This window comes from Sapajus apella, unplaced genomic scaffold (genome assembly GCF_009761245.1).
Source record: "Sapajus apella isolate SASKATOON/1434 unplaced genomic scaffold, GSC_monkey_1.0 scaffold23, whole genome shotgun sequence".
Classification (NCBI taxonomy): domain Eukaryota; kingdom Metazoa; phylum Chordata; class Mammalia; order Primates; family Cebidae; genus Sapajus; species Sapajus apella.
The window spans coordinates 35286535-35306374 of NW_022436963.1; the positions used below are offsets into that span (position 1 = coordinate 35286535).

Here is a 19840-nt window from a genome sequence, read left to right on the forward strand (position 1 = left end):
TATTAAGTCTTTTAATAGTTCTACTCATAATACTTTTTGATAATATCCATTGCGAATAAAAGGACACAATACTTTCTTCCTTTGAAAGCAGAATTCACCTTAGCAGCACAGCCAGCAATCCTCATCCGGTTTCTCCGATCTACCCACTTCATAATGAATTGGAAATAAGATGTTTATGAAGGTTTTATATCCTAGACTGGCCTTTTCAGCAGCATCAGAATTTACAGCTGCTTTATTTACGGGCCAAACACAAAACTTTTCACCTAATGAAAGAAACCATTTAAACCTCAAATTAAGTAAGTAACCCACAGAATCAGAAAGTTCAAGGACCATGTCTGTTTTCACCACGTTGTCCTTTTTTTTTTTTTTTCCTAAATGCCTGCTACCATATCTGCCAGAGTGGGCACGTTGAACAAATATTTTGACTTATTAGCTTAGTTTTTAAGGAAATAATTTTTTGCTTGACTCATCATAACTTTAACCCTTTTAAATACTACAATAAAAGTTTTACAAGACTGATACAAGTATGTAGGGGGCAATAGTTTGCCATCTTCTTCCTAGTATAGTGTTTTGCAGTCTGGCAACTAGAATAGGTAATGGGCTGCGGGCAGGATTCAGAAGGCCTGGGGTTAACATGAGACACTGCTGCCTATTCATTGTGTGACCTTGGTTTTAACCTTCAAACTGTCTCCTGGACTAAAGGAATGTGAAGAGATGGGGAAAGGAATCTGTAATCTGAACATGGAATGAAAAATATATTCAAGGGGGAAAAATGTAAACATTGAGAAATATTTTACAAATCTAATTGGGGAAGATAGTTACCTCCCAATACTGGATTGTACCAGAGTGCTTATAAGGTGAACATTTGTTTACCCTTATTTCTTTAAAAAATGGGAGTTTAGGAAATCCTGCTGTAACTGTAGGCCCAATGTCAGATAGGACTTAGGTTAAGTTGAAGACTGAAAAAGGAAAGATTTGGAAATATCTTTGGACCCTCAAGTACGTTAAAGCCTGTAAGTCCTTCATATTCATTAATAAGATAGGCATAGAAAAAAGATAGCAAAAAGTATCACCTTGCTTATGAAGGGCTTCCCTATCTCCCCTTAATTCTTTTTGTCCTAGGCGAACATGTTTGTTAATGATTTACAATGGTGAAGTTGAGGAAATCTGCTTCCTGTCCTAGCATGCCCATTATCCCAGCCATTCAGGTTTACTACCAAGAGTCACTTTAACTCCATGGGGTAATTCAACAGGTACTTATTTATATGTGTGTTGTGCTACAGTAGTCATTTCTTAAACTTTGTGGCCTCAGAGAATTCTTCACATTCTAAAAAACTCAGGGCCCCAGATCACTTTTTTACCATGTTAGAAACTTTAAATATTAGTTACAAATGCATTAATATTTTAGTGTTGTATTTTTGAAAAAATAATTAGGTGGGCCTGGCACGGTGGCTCACACCTGTAATCCTGGCACTTTGGGAGGCTGAGGTAGACAGATCACCTGAGGTCAGGAGTTGAAGACCACCCTGGCCAACATGGTGAAACCCTGTCTCTATTAAAAATACAAAAATTAGCCAAGCATGCCGGTGTGTCCCTGTAGTCCCAGCTACACGAGAGGCTGAGGTAGGAGAACTGCCTGAACCCATGAGGCAGAGGTTGCAGTGAGCCTAGATCACGCCACTGCACTCCAGCCTGGGTGACAGAGCAAGACTCTGCCTCAAAAAAATACATATCACATTCAATATCACTATCTCATTAAGTATTGGGAAGCTGTCAAGTTCCTGATAATTGGCACAAGTTTTCCCAAAATTCTGATTTTTGACTCAGAGTTCGGATTTTATTATTGAAAACAATTGCTGCCAGTTGTTAGACTCCAAGGAAATAGCAGATAATTCAGCTTCCATAACCATTTCAAAAAGTTAGCTACTCAAAGGTCTAAATTTAACAAAATGTCACTGCTTTCACAAGGATGTTTCATGAGTGCAACTTCTTTTTTTCTTTTGTGGGGGTCCACACCACAATTGCATGGCAGTGAAGGGTATCTTATACTTTGGTGCCGCCTCAGTTTCTGCCAAGGTGCCTGAAGTTTTACCTACTGTTGCCTTATCACCATTCTTACAAATGTCAACATATAGTTTAGGATACACCATGAGATTTTAAAAAGTTATTCCACACTCACGTTATTTCAGGACATGTGTTTCTTGCCAAGCTTTCACATAAGAGTATCTTTAGTTGATGCTGATGCCTGGCAAATACAAGCCAAATAACAAGTCCAGCCACGTTCACACACACATCCATTTATAAAGTATAGACACAGTCAGTCCATAGCCTCAGGTTCTCCATCTGCAGATTGAACCAAATGTGCTTGAAAATATTTGAGAAAAAAATATAACAATACAAATATAAATACGCAATGCAACTATTTACACAGCATTTACACTGTATAAAGTATAAAAAATCTGGAAATGATTTAAAGTATATGGGAAGATGTGTTAAGTTGTATGCAAACACAGTGCCATTTTATGTAAGGGTTTTGGTGTTCTTGGCAAATAGCCGGCAAGGGACAAATGTATACTTCTATAGATATTAACTCAGAATCCATGTCTGCACACACATCTTTAATGACAAATTGCTGTATCACTCAACAGTAGCACTACTGTGATCTTTTACTTACACTTTATCTAGCAGAGACAGCCATGTGAGACTTAAAGTTTTTCAGCTATTGTGTATGTTTCTATAGTATTACAAAGTAACTTATCCTTTAAGTTACTTAGGTAACTTGTTCGAACATTTCTAGCTTCAAACATGGTTTTTCTTTTCAGTAGCAGCATACCTGTATTAAAAAATACTCAGTACCACCTAAAATGCAATTAAAAAAAAAAAAAGGTAAACTATTTGAAGAAGAAGAAAAAAAATAGTACCTTACCAAAAAAAAGCCATCTGAAGGATTGGTTTCAAAATGATGCCACAACACAGGTGGCACCAACACTATTTAAAAATCATTCCATTCCTATCTCTAAAAAAATTTTTGCCTGGGTACGGTGGCTCACACCTGTTAACCCAACATTTTGGGAGGCCCAAAGCAAGAGGACCACTCACGGCTAGGACTTGAAGACTAGCCTGAACCAGATGGCAAGACCCTGTCTAAAAAATTGTTTTTTAAAAATTTTTTAAAAGCCCAGGCTTGGTGGTGCATGCCTACAGTTCCAGCTACTCAGGAGGCTGAGACAGGAGGATCGCTTGAGCCCAAGAGTTTCAGGATGTAGTTCACTATGATGGCACCTGTGAATAGCCACTGCACTACAGCCTGGACAACATAGCAAAACCTCAATCTCCAGAAAGACAAAAGAACAAAATTATTCTACTGCAGATATGGTAAGGTAAATATCTCCAAAGCAGAAAGATAGGTTTCATATTTCTATTAGTTTTTTGTTAGTCTTTCCAAATCGATCTTGTTTTTCTAGTATTTAGTATACAGATGGTATAGCCGAGAAGTAGATAAGAAGCAGTCTTTTTAAGCCAATGATCCATTCTTAAATGAGAAAAATAGATTTATTTTAGAATAAAGTTATTAAATTCTAAAGTAAAATTTTTAATTTTGGGAAAATATTTAAACTACTGCAAACAACACAACAAAATGTACTTCTTATGTTCATGCTTAGGCACGAAGACTATAGTATTTTAAAATAACAATTGCACAATATTGAGGTTGCAAGGATTACTGAAGGCATAATCTAGTGAGTTATTTCTAAAAATGAGAAAAGGGGAAAAAACTAATTTCTAAAAAGTATGCATACCTAAACCTACCTAAGCACACCTTAGAAAATTCAAGTATAGCACCATTCATTAACATCAATGAGGATGTCATCACACTGAGAGAATGAGTGAAAAAGGGAAGCATCTTGCTATCATGAAAATAGTTTTGACCTCGAAGACCTCTCTGAGCTTAGGCAACGGATAAAGCCATAAGCATTGTCCTGCTGTCAAGGAGCAACCTAAAGTAGGGAAAAAAACAAAATTACAATTATTATTTACAATTGTGAGAAGAGCTTTTGACAACATTCAAATGGAAGATACAGTATAGTAGGAGTGAGAGTATCAAGGATGGCTTCCTTGTGAAGTTATGTTTTGAGACCATTCTCTCTACTCAATAACTGACATTTGGTTCCTAAATCCTTTAACTTCCTTCTATTGTTACTGTTAAGCCAAATTTCATTATCTCATGTCTACACTACTGTAAGAGTACCAACCACCTAAGTGGTCTCTCTGCTTTTAAATCTCTCCATCCCTACAACCCACCCGATATCCTACAGCCAGATTAAACTCCCTAAAAGAACGTTTCCATCAGATAAAGGTATACAAGCTAGTTAAGAATACAAATCACCACTCACACCTGAGTTTGAATCCCTAGCCCTCAATTTACTGGTGTTATCTATGGGAAAATTGCTCAAACTCTGAGCTTTAGTTTCCTACTCTGTAAAATGGGGTTTTATATACGAGGAACATACTAAATATACAGGTACCTCAGAAACACTGCAGGCTCAATCCCAGAGCACAAAATAAAGCAAGTCTCATGAATTTGTTGGTTTCCCAATGCATCGTGTAAGTTATGGTTATACTATACCATAGTTTTAAAAGTAAACAATAGTATTATGTGTAATTAATAAATACTCCACTGCTAAAAAATGCTAACAATCTTTTTGCTGCTGGAGGGTCCTGCATCAATGTTAATGATGGCTACTGACTCATTAGGGTGGTGCTTGTTGAAGATTGGGATGGTTGTGGCAATTTCTTAAGACAATGAAGTTTGCTACACTGACTTCCTTTCACAAGACTTCATCTGTTTGATAGCATGATAGCATTTTACCCACAGAAAAACTTTTTTTTTTTCTGTTTGAGACAAGGTCTCTGTCCCTCAGGCTGGAGTGCAGTGGCACCATCTTGGCTCACTGCAACCTATGCCTCGGGTTCAAGAGATTCTCCTGCTTCAGCCTCCCAAGTAGGTAGGACTACAGGAGTGCACTATCACACCTGGCTAATTTTGGTAAAGACGGGGTTTCACCACGTTGGTCAGGCTGGTCTTGAACTCCTGACCTCAAGTGATCCATTCACCTGCCTCAGTCTCCCAAAGTGCTAGGATTACAGGTGTGAACCACCACACCCAGCCAGTAGAACTTACTTAAAAATTGTCAACTCTCTCACACCCTGGCATTGCTTTATCAACTAGGTTTCTGTTATATCCGAAATCGTTTGTTGTCATTTTAAAAATGTTCACAGCAACTTCACCAGTAGATTCCATATCAGGAAACCACTTTCTTTGCTCATCCCTAAAAAGCAACTCCTCATCCATTCAAACTTGATCATGAGATTGCAGCAACTCAGTCACTTCTTCAACCCTCTACTTCTAGTTCTCTTGCTACTTCCACCACACCTGCAGTTACAGCCGTCTTGTGCACAAAAGGCATTCAATAACTATTATTAGTTTATTTCTTCTACCCATGTTTCCATTAGCTTTTGCCTATAGTATTCACTAGAGTATGTTACCATTATTTGTTATAGTAGGTAATACTTCCGTCTGAAATTCAATTTTAAATCAAGGTCAGTAAAAAGAGAAAAGGCTGTAAAGACTGTTGACTGAGTTTACCAGAATCCATAAACTAGAGGTGAGATAAGTTAGGTGATGAAATAACCAATTCTGTAAACATGATTTGATACTATGTTAGTAGGAAAAGCCAATGTTACATAAGTTTGAAAAAGAAAAAAAAAAAAAAAAACCAAACCAGAAAACGAAAGGTGACTGATGACTGAGCTCTAGGAAACACGCTGGAAAGCAGGATTATTGAATGTAACCATGACTGAGATAAAAATCAGAGGCAGGAAGTCTTTCTTGTCACTAAGAAAGTACACTCCATAACAGAACAGAAAGAATTCATTAGGTTTAACCCTGGTCTAGATAAAACAAAACTAGTTGATTCACTGCTCACTAACAATTCTCTAGTAATCCAATATATTATCTAATCTCAAGAACAGAGAGTCATGGACAAGGAAAAAAGTCTTCTTGAGAAGTATGCCCTCTAATATAAATTAGTATGCCACTAAGTTAGCAACCTGCAAAGTCCAATGCCACCAGACTTCTGGATTTGGGACCTAACAAGGTGCTCTACAACTAACTTAACAGTCAAACTAGTGTTGCAAAACAGAATTATATAATTACACCAAACCCCCATTCACAAAAAATAGATGGAAGTAACCTAACTAGTTTAACTTTTGCAAATCTAACACATACACACTAGCCCTCCAAAAACCTTCAACAGCTTTCTCATGCAAGTACAAGTGTGTAATATACCTAATAAATTTGTCTTATAAGTGTAGGAAGTAGTATGTAACTACTTGAAAAGGAGCTAGGTAGCTGATTAATTTAAACAAAAAGCTCAAGGAAGTAAAGCACAGGAAGAGGCTAATTGCAATGGTTAGTACAGGAAACCCAAAGAAGTGAATGATGGGATAGATGTATTCAGAGACCAGGGGGCATCAGTTTCCTCTATGAATAGAATATTAGGAGACTTGACATAGGTTAAATGTGACCCTGAAGTCTCTCCCAAAAAGGAGCCTTGTTGTTATGTTTTCTGAGCTTAACTATTACTTGAGAATCAATTTCACATATAAACCAACAAAACTAACATTTTTTGAGCTCCCAGCTCTGTGCTTAGGTACTGAGGAGTGAAAAATCGCTTTCCTTAAGGACTGCAATTAAGTAGGAGAAACAAAAAATAAGGTGAACTTCTCTTGTTCGAAAATATATTTCAACATTCCTTGTTAAAACAAACAAAAAAAAACTGACCTGCAAGTTTCCAAAAGTATTACTATTCCTCTTTGCCTTTCAAAATGTTTCCCCATTCTGTTATTTTTTAGGGGGAGGAAAAAACAGTTCATTTGAGAAAAAAAAATTGAGGGACACATACTGTACAATTGAGAAGAATTTCTCTGAAATTTTAATCATTTTTGGCACGTAAATAGGATACTATAGCCCTGGGGTTCTATCTGAGTAAGCAAATGAACTTGAAAAGATACCGAATTATACTGCCTGCCCTGTGGGGTTCCACCTTCCCCAGAAGAATTCAGCATCTTCGGTGGTCTGGGAATCTGCATTAAGTAAGGCAACTGTCTCTGCACACAGGAGGTTTGAAGACCACTGACCCAAGGGTCTTATTTTCTAAAGAAAAACTTTAAATTAAAATGTATTTTTAAAAGGATATTCAATGGCCCAGAGCAGTGACTCACACCTGTAATCCCAGGACTTTGGGAGACTTAGGCAGGAAGATAACTTAAGCCCTGGAGTTCCAACCTGTGCAGCACAGGAAAACTCCATCTCTACAAAAAAACACACAAAAACTGGGCATGGAAGCATGTGCCTGTAGTCCCAGCTACTCAGGAGACTGAGGCAGGAGGATCACTTGAGCCCAAGAAGTCAAGGCTGCGTGAGTCATGATCATGCCATTGCACGCCAGACTGGGTGACAGGGTAAGACTCCATCTCAAAAATAAATAAATAAATAATTAAAATGTGTAAGATACTGTATTAGCACATAAAAAGCATTTGGTGTTAAAATCTTGGTATTTATAATTCCTCAGGATAAAACTTAGTTACTGTTTTCTACAACTGAAGACATGATGCATAGGGCTCCTCCAAAGGTATAGGACTGAAATTTAGAGCTGGGTTCATTTATATCAGAGAGAACTATTTCTAATTAAAGTTGTTATATTTAATTATGTAACTCCTGTAACAGTTTAATAGAATCTCACCTCCCTAAAATTCATTATGCTTTTTTTTTTTTGAAATCCAAACTCATTAACACTTGGTTTCTCAACACATTGTTGTCCAAGGCAGGCACATCTTTAAAAATGGTTGGATTTAGCTTTCAGCTAAATACATAAAAAGTAAAATAAAACAAGCAGTTAAATAAAATTTAAAGGGCCAAAGAGCTTCAGGTTTTATTTCCTTACTGCTCAGTACAAAGAGAAAGCAATCAATGTCCATGTATCCTGTAATCCACAGAACAAGTCTGTGGCTACAGCAACACTGTCCATAGTTGCAATTTAAATTAGATAAAAAATAAAAATTCAGTTCTTTATTCCTACCAGCCACTTTTACAATGCTCAAGATGAATAAAATGTCAAACCATAAAGACATTTACACGTCGCTCACTCCATTTACTTAGGGTTGGCTAGACATTAGAGTATACCAGGAGCTCAGGAGTACAAGATACAAGAAACTGTCCCCTCATAAAGCTCAGAATAGTTAATTTAAATCAACAATGACAACAACCTGAGAAGTACTATGAGTCATGCAGTACAAACTGCTCAGAAGTCAGGAGAAAACTGCTTTTTTAATAGGGGAGTTTGGCTCATAGGACAACAGACCATGAAAGGCATGACCAAATGAGAGAGGGGATGACACCTGAATCTGCAGGATTAGAAGCAGCAAGGGTAGCATTCCAGAAAGAACCACTCCACTGTCAATGCCTCTATGATTTGGGTAACTGCAGTGTATTCCATGTGACTTCAAGAGAGAGATAATGTTTGTGTAATACGTGGAAAACGGTGAAAAATGAAAAAGGTTAAATTAAGTCTATCCAAGGACCTTGTGCATCACAATCACAAGGGCAGAATTCATCCTATAAACCAGGGGTGTCCAATCTTTTGGCTTCCCTGGGCCACACATAAAGGATGGCTGATGAGCCCCCCTCAAAAAAAAAAAACAAAACACCCTCAAAAAAATCTCCTAACATTTTAAGTGTTTACGAATTTCTGTTGGGCCGCATTCAAAGCCGTCCTGGGTCCCATGCGGCCCGCGGCTTGGACAATTTGCTGTAAACTTCAGGTTTTTCTTTTACAAGGAATGTTGAAATATACAAGCAAGTAAAGGAGTTTACTCCATTACAATACAAACCACTAATGGAGATTCATCTGTCATTTTCATGCTCTATCTTCCTTCACGACAATCTTCCTGACAAGATATAAGATGGATCAGAAGATAACACTAAACAGAGCCAGCAATCTGGAAGCTATCATACTGGCATCTGAGGTTAGTTACTAACTGATGAGACCAGAAATGAAGGGATGGCTCCAGAGGTATTTAGAGGAAGAGAAAGGGAGATGCTACCTAACCTCAGGTCCAATTCTCTGTAAAGCAGTAGTCAAGACCACCTGGACTGCGAAGAGGGTCGGGATAGAATCCCAACAAAGGAAAAAGGATAAAATTAAAACCAAGGTAAACATTCAAGAACGTGAACAAGGGAGGAATAAAAGCGCTGATGGGTAAGAGTCAAGCCCCAGCTCAAGCTTTAATTTGTGGTGGAACCAATCTGTCTGGTTTCATGAATCACCAGGCTACCCAAGATCAAGAGAGAGAGAAAGCCAGCGATATGTCTGAATACTGGATAAGCAAGTACAACAAATGGAAAATGGGATCAACGTTATGAGTGAGAGTTCCTAAGATGCCTGGTAGGAATGCAGAGGGGAGAGCCTGGGGAGAGAGGTGGAGAGAGGGAAGCACTGGTTTCTGAAGCAAAGGCTAAAATTTTTCCGTTACGATTTAATCAGATGCTATACTTTGGTGGTGCAGCAAGGGTCGCAAATGGCGTAAAACTCAGGTGATTATGCCTTAATTTATCTCTATTTCTAGAAAAATGCTCCAAAAAACGATCTTAGTGATAACCTGCAGTCTCGTTGCATAAAATCAGCCCCAGGTGAATGCCTAGGCTCCATTTCCCTACCCCACCCTTATTACAACCACCTCCACACCAACTCAAGTCCGTGGGAAGATAATCCGACTCGCCCCTCAAATCTTAACACCTGCTCACTCCGTTGCAGGGCAACGCCCAGGTACCAAGCTAGCCCCTTCAAGCCTAGGCAAAAGAATCCCGCCCATAATCGAGAAGCGACTCGACATGGAGGCGATGACGAGATCAAGGGGGGCTGAGAGAGCGGAGGGAGGGATTCTTCCAGGCCCAGGGCGGTCCTTAGAAGACCGGAGGCAGCAGAGAACTCCCATAAAGGTATTGCGGCACTCCCCACCCCCTGCCCAGAAGGGTGCGGCCTTCTCTCCGCCTCCTCCACCGCAGCTCCCTCAGGATTGCAGCTCGCGCCGGTATTTGGAGAACATGCACCTCCCACCTACAAACTGGCCGGACCGACCCCCCCGCTCCTCCCCCACCCCCACGAGTGCCCGTAGCAAGTCGGGCTTGTCTCGCCCTTCAGGCAGCGGGGACCAGGGGCGGAACCGCGGCCGCCGCCGCCGCCATCCATAAGTCTCGGCCGGCAGCCCGCCCCCGCCTCCAGCGCGCGCTTCCTGCCACGTTGCGCAGGGGCGCGGGGCCAGACACTGCGGCGCTGGGCCTCGTGGAGGACCGTACCAATGCCCGCCTCCCCGCCACCCCCGCGCCCCGCGCAGTGGTTTCGCTCATGTGGGACTCGAGCCAGTAGCATGAGCCCGGTCCCCCAGCTTCGGCATCCAATCAGGTGTCGAAGGAGAAGCAGGCGGCGGGTAAACCGACTCCCCCGAAGGAAGGGGAGGGTGAGAGAGGACGCCCACGCCGGAGCCACTTTCACTGACCCTCCCCTCCCGCCGCGGGAAGCCGGCCGCGCCCGCACACCCAGCGTCTCCCCACCCCACCTACCTACCCGCCCCACCCAGGGGGCAACACGAGGGTCGCTAGGCGGCTGCGCACTCCCGACGCTGTTAACTGACAGGCGCTTTACTCCAACCAGAATACGCCATTTGTGTTTTCACACACGGCGGGAGGAGAAGCGGCCAATCAGCGACAAGAGGCAAGCCGGAAGCGCTCCTCCCTCCGCGAGAGCAATGGCTCCGTCCGGTTTTGAGCATGTTCCGCTCCCTTCTCCCTCCCCCTCCGGTTGCCGCAGGGCGGGCCTCCCTCCCACCCGCATCCAACCACCACTCTCTCCCAGCGTTTATGTTCCCAAACATTATGTTCCCGGGGGAAAGGCAACCCCCGCAAGCCACCAGTCGGTCACACCAGCCACCCATCCCCCCAGTCCACCGCACCTCCCCTCCCACCAGAGTTCCGCTCCCCTACCTAGCCGAGGCTCTCTGAGGAGCCGGAGCCCCAGAGCACAGCCTCTTCTCTAGGCGGCCCCGACGGCTTCCCCTGATTGGCGGCGAGCGGACCAATGGGTGAGAGGCGGTGGGCGGAGAGGCCAATGGCGCGGCGGGAGGGGGCGTGTCCCGGGTGCCCCTGGCGCCGGCGCTGGGAATCCCCGTGCGGTCAGTGGCGTTTCCGCTCGGGCAGCGGGCTGAGTGAGCTGCCGCCGCCGCCGCCGCCGCCGCTGCCGGGGGAGGGGCGGCCGCCGCCCGCCTGCGCTCAGAGACTCACGCAGCCCCAGTCCCGCCAGTCCGCCAACACAGTAGTGCCGGCCCTCCTCTTTCCCTGGCCCTCCCCCCTCCCCGCCTTTGGTTCGCTCCGCCTTTCTGCCCCCCACCCCCACCTCACGGGTACGGGCCATTCCCGGCCAGGAAACGCCGTGGCGCCGCGTTGGGCCTAACTCGAGTCCTGCCGCCTCCCGGGAGTGCCGTGCGCCGCAGCCCGGGCCCGGGCCCAGGCCCCGGCAGCGCCTGGGACAAGGTAAGGGTCCGAAAGAAAAGAGACCGACCCTCACGATCGGGCCCCAGGGGAGGGAAGGGTCACCACCTCCGTCTCCCCGCGCTTGCTCTCCTTGGGTCATGGGCCTGGCCCTCCCCAAGCTCTTAGCAGGAGGATGCTGCCCCTTCTCATCCCCTTCGTTGCCGCGCACACACCGTTGCACCCCTTTTTCCTGGGGAGAGAGGCCCCTTCTAATCTAGGCGACCCCATTCCCTTTTTCATGTCTTTCCTGGGTCAGGACGCTTCCCCTCCCCCCACGCCTCTTCACCCCCTTTCTTGGGAACTGCCTACTCCACGTTTACCTTTCCCTTTAGGAGAGGCCTCTTGCTGCCCTCCGCTCGAAATACACAGGCATACTTTTTTTTCCTCTACCGGATCCCCCGACTCCCCACCCCCGTTCTCGCGGCCTTGTGACAGACAACTCTGATAGCTCTGGGGGCCGCGATCCTCCCCACCGTAATCTTCCTGGACGCCTTCCCTCTCGTGTTCTGGCTTCCCACCTCAGATGGCCGCTTCCCAAAGGCATTACCTTCGCCACCCCCACCTCGCGTTCTCTGGCTTCCCGTGGCGTGTGCCCCAGCGTGTCTGAGATAGCCTCATTGAATGTGTAGGGTTCGAGCCTGGAGTTGAGCCAGATTGTGTCGTTTTACTTGCCTTGGGCGTGGAGAGCGATCTTGTGAGAATATCTTCAAAGGCAGAAAATTTTACCCTTTATGAATTTTCTTTTTCCTCTGCGTGTTAGTCGGGGATGTGAAGAGGAGGGTGGGAAAGAGCCCTGGTTCAAGTAGGTGAATCGCGTGAGAGGGAAAGTTTAACTGTTGGGAAAGCCCCTTCTATGCTAATTGATTCTGTAGAGCCCTTGCTTGTCTCACTTCTTGGGCGTCAGTGGTCTTTCTGTTGGATACGGATGCTGCAGCCAGCTTTGCTGGTCTGGGTAAGGGGTGCGTGTATGACCTGCATTTTCTGCTTTCTCATGTTACTTCTGCAATGTATTCACCAGTAACTCATTTCTTGCCCAGAACTTTGGGTTCCACTGGGCTTTGTCTATATTTAAGCCATTTCTCCAATTTTCTTCGTGCACATAGGTACTTGAACGAATTCCCAAGCTCTCTGCTAATTCCTTTCATCACTTGACTAAACAAGTTGTTTTTAGATGACATATTTGTGACCAAGGTCATATTTACATTTCTTTGTTGGGCAGATGTTACATAGCTATACTTGTGATTGGGGATCCAGCTGAGTGGAGTGTGCTTAGCTTTTCAGGAGAGTGTGTACTCCCTATTTGAAATTATTTTTTGGTTGTTAATTTTATTTAGCGTTTTTAGGTCACAGAGAAAGTTCTAAGTGGTAATTTTAGATGTGTGGAATCTGAGGTAGGACTAAAGCAGAGAATACTCACATAATCAGAGGTTTCTGGGCTCCTTGGAGGACACAGGGCATTTTTTTTCTATTGGATTTCTTCCAGTTTTCTCAGGATCATTAGTTCTCTTCTGTAGCCAAAAATTCGGGCCTGTTATGGGATTGGAGTCTTTAAGGTTCACTCATACTGTCATGTGTAGAAAAATGAATTATGCCCTTTGGTAGGACATGACACAAGGCTGTGTTTCTAGCTGCAAATTTAAATTCGACTGTAGAGTGCTTGGAAAATTGGCTTTCAAAAGACCGAAGCTTAATCTTCACTCCTAAACTGCTGGCTTAATTAAAATGGATATTTAGAATTCGGCAAATGTTGGTTTTTCTGATAAAAGGCCTTGGCTTAAAAGGGTGACCTTAGGATTGTTTCTTTCTAAAAGCATAATTCCAGCCCTTCTGGCTTGGAGCACTGGTCCAAAAAGAAAAAAAGTGTGTGTAAGGAGTGGGGGTGGGGTAAAGAGAAGGTTGTTCCTTTGGGTTGGATCACAGGGGTGAGTATACAAGGCAGCAGCAGCTGCTGGCTCTGGAGCTCTGGTTGCTACGTGAGAAGCTTGAGTAGTGCTGGCTGCTGTCTCCAGGGAAGGACAGCAGTGCAGCGTCCATTAATGCTGCTGGCTGCAGGGAGCAGCACTTAGGCGATGGCTGCTTCAGGACTAAGAAACCTTGCTTTCCTGGGAATTTTCACTGATGAGCTGGTTTGCTTTTTATTTGGTGGGGAGATGGGAATTAGCAATTCATAACCTGCCCATTTATGGCTATTGGCATCTGGAAACTGGAGCATAGTTAAAGACTTTCTTTTTTTGTTTGTTTGGTTTTGGCAGACTTTTGTTTTTTATCTAGAGATTTTTGCTTGGATAGGACTGAAAGTTCCATTAGAGTTTTAATTTTTGAATCAGTTTGAAAACCAAAGTAATAATTTTAAGGACCCTTCTGATAACCACAATGGGAAGAAAGTAACAGGAATTTTTTTCCTGCAACTGACTTATCATGTTTTCCTCCATCTCTTTAATCATTGAATCAATTTTGATTTTTTTGTTATGTGCATCCTTCCTGTCGATTAGGCTATATTTATCTTATAGATGTTTTGCTAAACATTTTACGAAACTTGGACTCTTAAACTCAAAACAGCTGCCATTTTGTAGTGGTTTCTAAGTAAATATTTCTTCTTGTGTATTAGTAATAAACTGCAGATTAAATATTTTATTTGGAGTTTAACTTGTAAGATGGATTCATTATAGGCATGTTGGATATAGCCTTCTGACATCACAAAGATGTGTTTTTGGCTGTGATCCATCTGAAAAGTAGGACAGACCAAAAGAAATATGCAGAAATCGAATAAGTCTACTTCAGGATACTGAGAAGATGGCCTCTGAGCCCCTTAGGTGATCTCCCCTCCCCCACAACTCCTGAACATTAGGATGATCTCTGATTAAGCAAAACAATCTAAGCATGGAAATACTTGAAGGAGAACCACCACCAATTATATGCAATATTATACATGCCTGTGTGCTGTTTTTCTCCCCCAAGACACTTGTATCTTATCTTATACTTTTTTCCTCTCAGAATTTTGATTTGTTCATTTTCGTGTAAATGTACTTAAATCCCACAAACATCTATAATTTGTAGTATGACTCTGGCATTTGTGGCAGAGAACCAGAAAGAATGGAAATGAGTTTTGTCATTCACAAATGTGGCTCACATTGTTTTCCCAGTAATAAAAACAGACCAATGAAACAGAACCTTTAATGGATACCATTTTCGGTTGTTCCAGTTCTTTTTACTATCACATAGATAAGATGCAGTATCAGATAAATACGACTTCATGTGTACTGGCTGTTTGATATATTTAGGGTTTAAGATAGAAATGTTTGTAGTTTTTTACTATGTGGCTTACGTTACCATATAAAATAGTTGCTTTTTCACTCGAATTTCCGTTGTTTGGAACCTTTTGTGGTCTTGAGAAAATCATTTTCTGAAGGATCATACAGGCCCTTTTTTCATAAAAGGATTTACTTAAGTAATACTCTTGAAAACTTTTTTATATTTTTTGATACTTTTTTGTGTTCAAGAACTTTCTGAAATTATTCTGGCTTTTCTGGGGGGAATGACTTTCATTTTTACCTTTGAATGGGACATAATAAAGTGCAAAGTACAGATTTGTAGATAATCACTTTTGCTTTATCCTCTTCATATTGAAATGACTTGTGAAACATTAGGCCATAGTTGGCAGCAGTCAATGACTATTGGGTACATTTTAACAGAGAGGAACTGGATCATGTTAAAATAAAAATTTTTAAATATTTTTTGTATAAACTCTTGTGATTCATCACTTTAATTTGAAATTAGAAGGTCTAGAAGTAAATTTTATTTATAAAAATTGTATTTCAAGTGTTGAAAACTGAAACTTCTTGGCCAATATAAAACTGCAAAATGTATAATGTGTATTTGATAATATGACTGGTAGTCATTTGTAATTAAAAATGTCCTTTCAAAGGCACGCTTTAGAAAACAAGTATAATGCACCTATGATGGGCAGAGGAGTTGATACTATTCCTTACTGCCAAAAATTCCAAAATATGTAGTAAACTGATTGATTTCTCTTGTGGTTGGAATTCTGAGAACTTTGTGAAAGGTGGAGAGACTATAGTTTCCTTCACTTATCTATGTACATTTTGTTAAGTCAGTCTTATGAAACTGTCCTATTATATCTTTAATTATGAATTGGGTAAAAGATACCCAATAACTTTAAGGGGAGATTCTGTTAGAAAGCATTACGTTGGAGAATTCCCTTACCCTGGAACAAAATGTCTTCAAAGTCTTTAACATTTAGTGAAGGGAACTATGGGATATAATAAAGAAACAATGAAGGTAAGCTCAGTCTGCTTTTTATGTGCCCTCACTGAGCAAGGAATTTGTAATCCCATCGTGCCTCAGTTGGTTATTCCATGATATTGATTTTGTTTGCTGAATACCTGAGGGAATACCTTACTTAATGTAAGGTCACATTAAGTATGTTTGATATGAAGATGAGAATTTTCTGCTTATTGGAATAATGTCTTAGTATTTTTAAAACACTAAATTTTTACAACATGTCAGTTTTGCCTGATGCTTAGATCTGTTGCTTTGGTTGGGCTGCTGCTTTCTCTTCTGGATTCCTTGTGGTATAAGGATTCCCAGAGCTTTCATGGCAATTTGAAGTAATATGAAGCATTGCCTTAGCCACGTTAGTTATGTGTACACACTCTGGCCTATGTTATGAATTACAAAAATCGGTAGCTATAGGAATGTATGCAGAATAGGTTTCTGTCTAGGGAATCAAGTTTTTGATTTGTAATACCTAACGGAGGGAAAAATGCCGAATTTATTGCTGCTCTGTTTGAGAAATAGATGGAAGCATGGGAGGAGCCAGAGACCTCTGCAGCAGGATTTGGTCTGAGTAGAAAAGGAAGATTTTTGTTTCAAATTGCCAGCTGCTTATGTCAGACTGACTCCCTTATTATGCCTCCAGTAGGCCTGTCAATATGGCCAAACAGCTAGATAAGTGCGGGGCAGGACAAAGGGCTCTTTGCACAGCAGGGAGGCAATGTTGGTGGGGGAGGGGCAGGAGGTAGGAAAGGCAGGAGGAGGAGGTTCTTTTCCTTGGGAGATTTTTCAGTTTGGCATACAATTAAAGAAATCATTTTTAGTTCCCACTCAAGCATTGAATTTTTGCCAACCACATACTGTTAACCCCAAATTTGATACATTTCAGAATATCTTGTAGGGACCCATTCTCGCTAAGGGGGAAAAAAAAAAACCTAAAGCTCTGTATAGATTAAAATAAAATAAATCCCATCCTCTGCGCCCTCCCAAGTACAAGTCACCTCCCGTACTGTTAACCCCAAATATGATACATTTCAGAATATCTTGTAGGGACCCATTCTCGCCAAGGGGGAAAAAAAATAACTAAAGCTCTGTATAGGTAAAAATAAAGTAAATCCCACCCTCTGCATCCTCCCAAGTACAAGTCACCTTTCAGTAAACCCGTTCTAGACCTGAATTCTCAGTAAGAAATGGAAAATAACATTTGTCTGAATAAAAACACATTGTAATACAATGTATTTATTTGGGTTGGGATTGAACCAGAACATGGAGAAGAATTTATTACCCTTTATGCAATAGTTACATATTGTTGTCAACAATTTTATTTCATTAAGATGGAGAGCACCGGCTGGTCGCGGTGGCTCAAGCCTGTAATCCCAGCACTTTGGGAGGCCGAGGCGGGTGGATCACGAGGTCAAGAGATCGAGACCATCCTGGCCAACATGGTGAAACCCCGTCTCTACTAAAAATACAAAAAATTAGCTGGGCATGGTGGTGCGTGCCTGTAATCCCAGCTACTCAGGAGGCTGAGGCAGAAGAATTACCTGAACCCAGGAGGCGGAGGTTGCGGTGAGCCCAGATCCTGCCATTGCACTCCAGCCTGGGTAACATGAGTGAAACTCCATCTAAAAAAAAAAAAAAAAAGATGGAGAGCACCTTACAGCATTCATGTGTTGGATTGCCATCATGTAAAATGCTAACTGAAGACAGGCTACTTTTTATTTCAGCCTCATCCATAGTTCCTGGAGAACCTGATATTCCCTGGAGATTACTCCCTCCCCCACCTTTTAGTTTAGGCAGCCTCCTTTGATACATTTGTGCTTAGCTCCCATGCAAGTGGCATGGTTGCATCCAGTTTATTAGATTTAATATGAATCATAGAGTTGGAAAAGATCTTTCTGTTATCTGCTTCTTTGAAACAAAATCATAAATGTTTTGAAATTTAGGTCCCTGTTGAAGTTTTCATTAAAATGTTAAAGGATCAGTGTTCTGAACAACACTTTAATTTAAAAATAAATATTTTGTGCCAGTTCTTTTTTAAAAAATAATTTCATTTACAGGCAAGTTAGCTGGCAATTATTTGAACTGTGATAGGATTTCTCTTTTATGAAGGAATATATGACAAGGTTTTTAAAAAATGTTTAATGTATTCTAAGAGACTTTAATTTTTAGAAATAATTGGTTTGAACAGTTTTCCAAGAGCACATTTGTTGCTTGGGTTGAGGTACCACCTATATTGCAATGTTACTAAACTAGCCTTAAAGTTTTCCCTTCTGTCTATACTCCATGCAATAGTAAAGGGAACTGGAATGCTAATTTCTATTTATGGATTAGCAAAGCAGAGATATTTTAACCTAATTAATAAGCAAAAAACTGCCTTTAGTACATGTTGTAATATTAAGCAAGCCTGACCAAGTTTTGTGTTATTTCCCTCTGTAAAAGAAAACTGGATGTATTTCCACTTAACATTTTTTTATGTGTAATTGTCTTGGCAGTAATGATGTAATATTTTGAACTAAAAAATAAATTTTGAATAATTATTATTGCAGTTAGAAGTTTCTCATCAGTAAAATAGCAACAGCATTAACACAAAATCTAGTGAGCTATATTTTATATCACTTCAGAAATTTAGAGTAGTCATTTCTTTATAATTTATCCACATGGATTATTTCCATAAATTTGTGGGACTAAAATAGAAGCCATCTAGTCAAGCCTCAGTCTCTATACCAGACAGTTTTCTCTGCATGTGCTATGACCCACATTGCTAGTATTAAACATCCTTTGCACCCTCCCCCCTTCCAGATAATAGAAATCTCTCAGTGTAGCTTCCCTTGGTCCTATTACCTGGATCTTGCTAGAGGCCCTAAAAAGTTCCTGGCAAAAGTGAGAGAGTAAGGGACCACATTTTGATTCCAGAGATTTTGATAACTGTTAGGGCTCCCCAAACAGCTAATCTCATTTTCACTAGGCTGAGGCTTAAGGCTAGAATGGAGGTGAAACACAAGCAATGTACCTCATCTTGCCTGTGCAGCTGCTCCACCTTATTTCCTGCTATTATTATCTCACAACGCCTCTTCCCAGCAAAAAGAAACTAGGACAAAGGGGGAAATTGGATGGGCTAATGTGATTTTTATTATGCTTAGGTTGTGGGCTTGTTTATATGTACTTAAATACAAAGCTAATTTGGCCCATTCTTAAAAGTCTCTAATGATAGAGATTTTATAACTTCTGTATCTTCTACTTTCTTTCTTTGTAAACCATTTCAGATTCTCAGCCTTACAAAAACAAAAATTTTAAGAATACTTAATTTTCATTGGCTTTCACGAAGTCATTATTACCATCAGGTACCACTGTATTATTAGCTTGAAGAAAGGTGAAATCTCTTCTGTAGATAATATCTGCAATTTGTATTGGAAAGTACTAATTTGTTAAATCAGATTTATGACTAAAGTAAGGTTAAAAAATTAGTCTTTTATGTATGTTTACCCTATTACCTTATTGGGGGTGAAATTAATTAGCTAATCAAATAAAATTTTTCATGTTTCAAGAGTTCTTTTTTCAAGTTGCATAATTTATGTTCTTCAAGCCATTTTTATTCCATACCACCCCCACAAAGGGAGAAATTTTATTTTTTATCCTTTTTATTGTCTTTTGATCATGAGATTTTCCCCTCCCCACTCCTGAACTGTGAAGACTCAAATAAAACTCAGTAATCTACTAAGATATATGTGTTGCTGAATATAGTAAGACAGTTGTTTCATCATTCTTGGATATTATGATCTGGTTTGAATGTGTTAGTATCATGTTAGCATATTTAATAATGTTGACATGTTAATTTCAATACATGCCCAGGTGGATCTTCTTGCTTTTCTATTTGTGCCTGTTTTCTGTCATTTTGTATGA

At 41.1% G+C, this 19840-nt stretch overlaps 1 protein-coding gene and 1 pseudogene across 21 annotated transcripts in view; one reads left to right on the forward strand and one right to left on the reverse strand.

Annotated features, from left to right (window-relative positions):
* Nucleotides 1-5754: 5754 nt before the first annotated feature.
* LOC116559605 lies at nucleotides 5755-11744 on the reverse strand (annotated as a pseudogene). Its single transcript, XR_004272522.1, has 3 exons — nucleotides 11396-11744; nucleotides 11099-11348; nucleotides 5755-10779 (listed from the first exon to the last, which is right to left on the reverse strand). The product of XR_004272522.1 is annotated as an elastin-like (transcript).
* The window catches only part of SETD5 (SET domain containing 5), an 82015-nt gene continuing 73464 nt past the window's right edge, over nucleotides 11290-19840 (forward strand). For 16 of the 20 annotated variants that reach the window (XM_032290588.1, XM_032290570.1, XM_032290572.1 and 13 more), the window contains exon 1: nucleotides 11295-11644. The gene's annotated coding sequence lies outside the window, so the exon portion shown is untranslated. Of the gene's footprint in view, nucleotides 11645-19840 lie in introns of all 20 variants that reach the window. The other 4 variants (XM_032290587.1, XM_032290586.1, XM_032290578.1 and 1 more) reach the window with 2 other exon arrangements.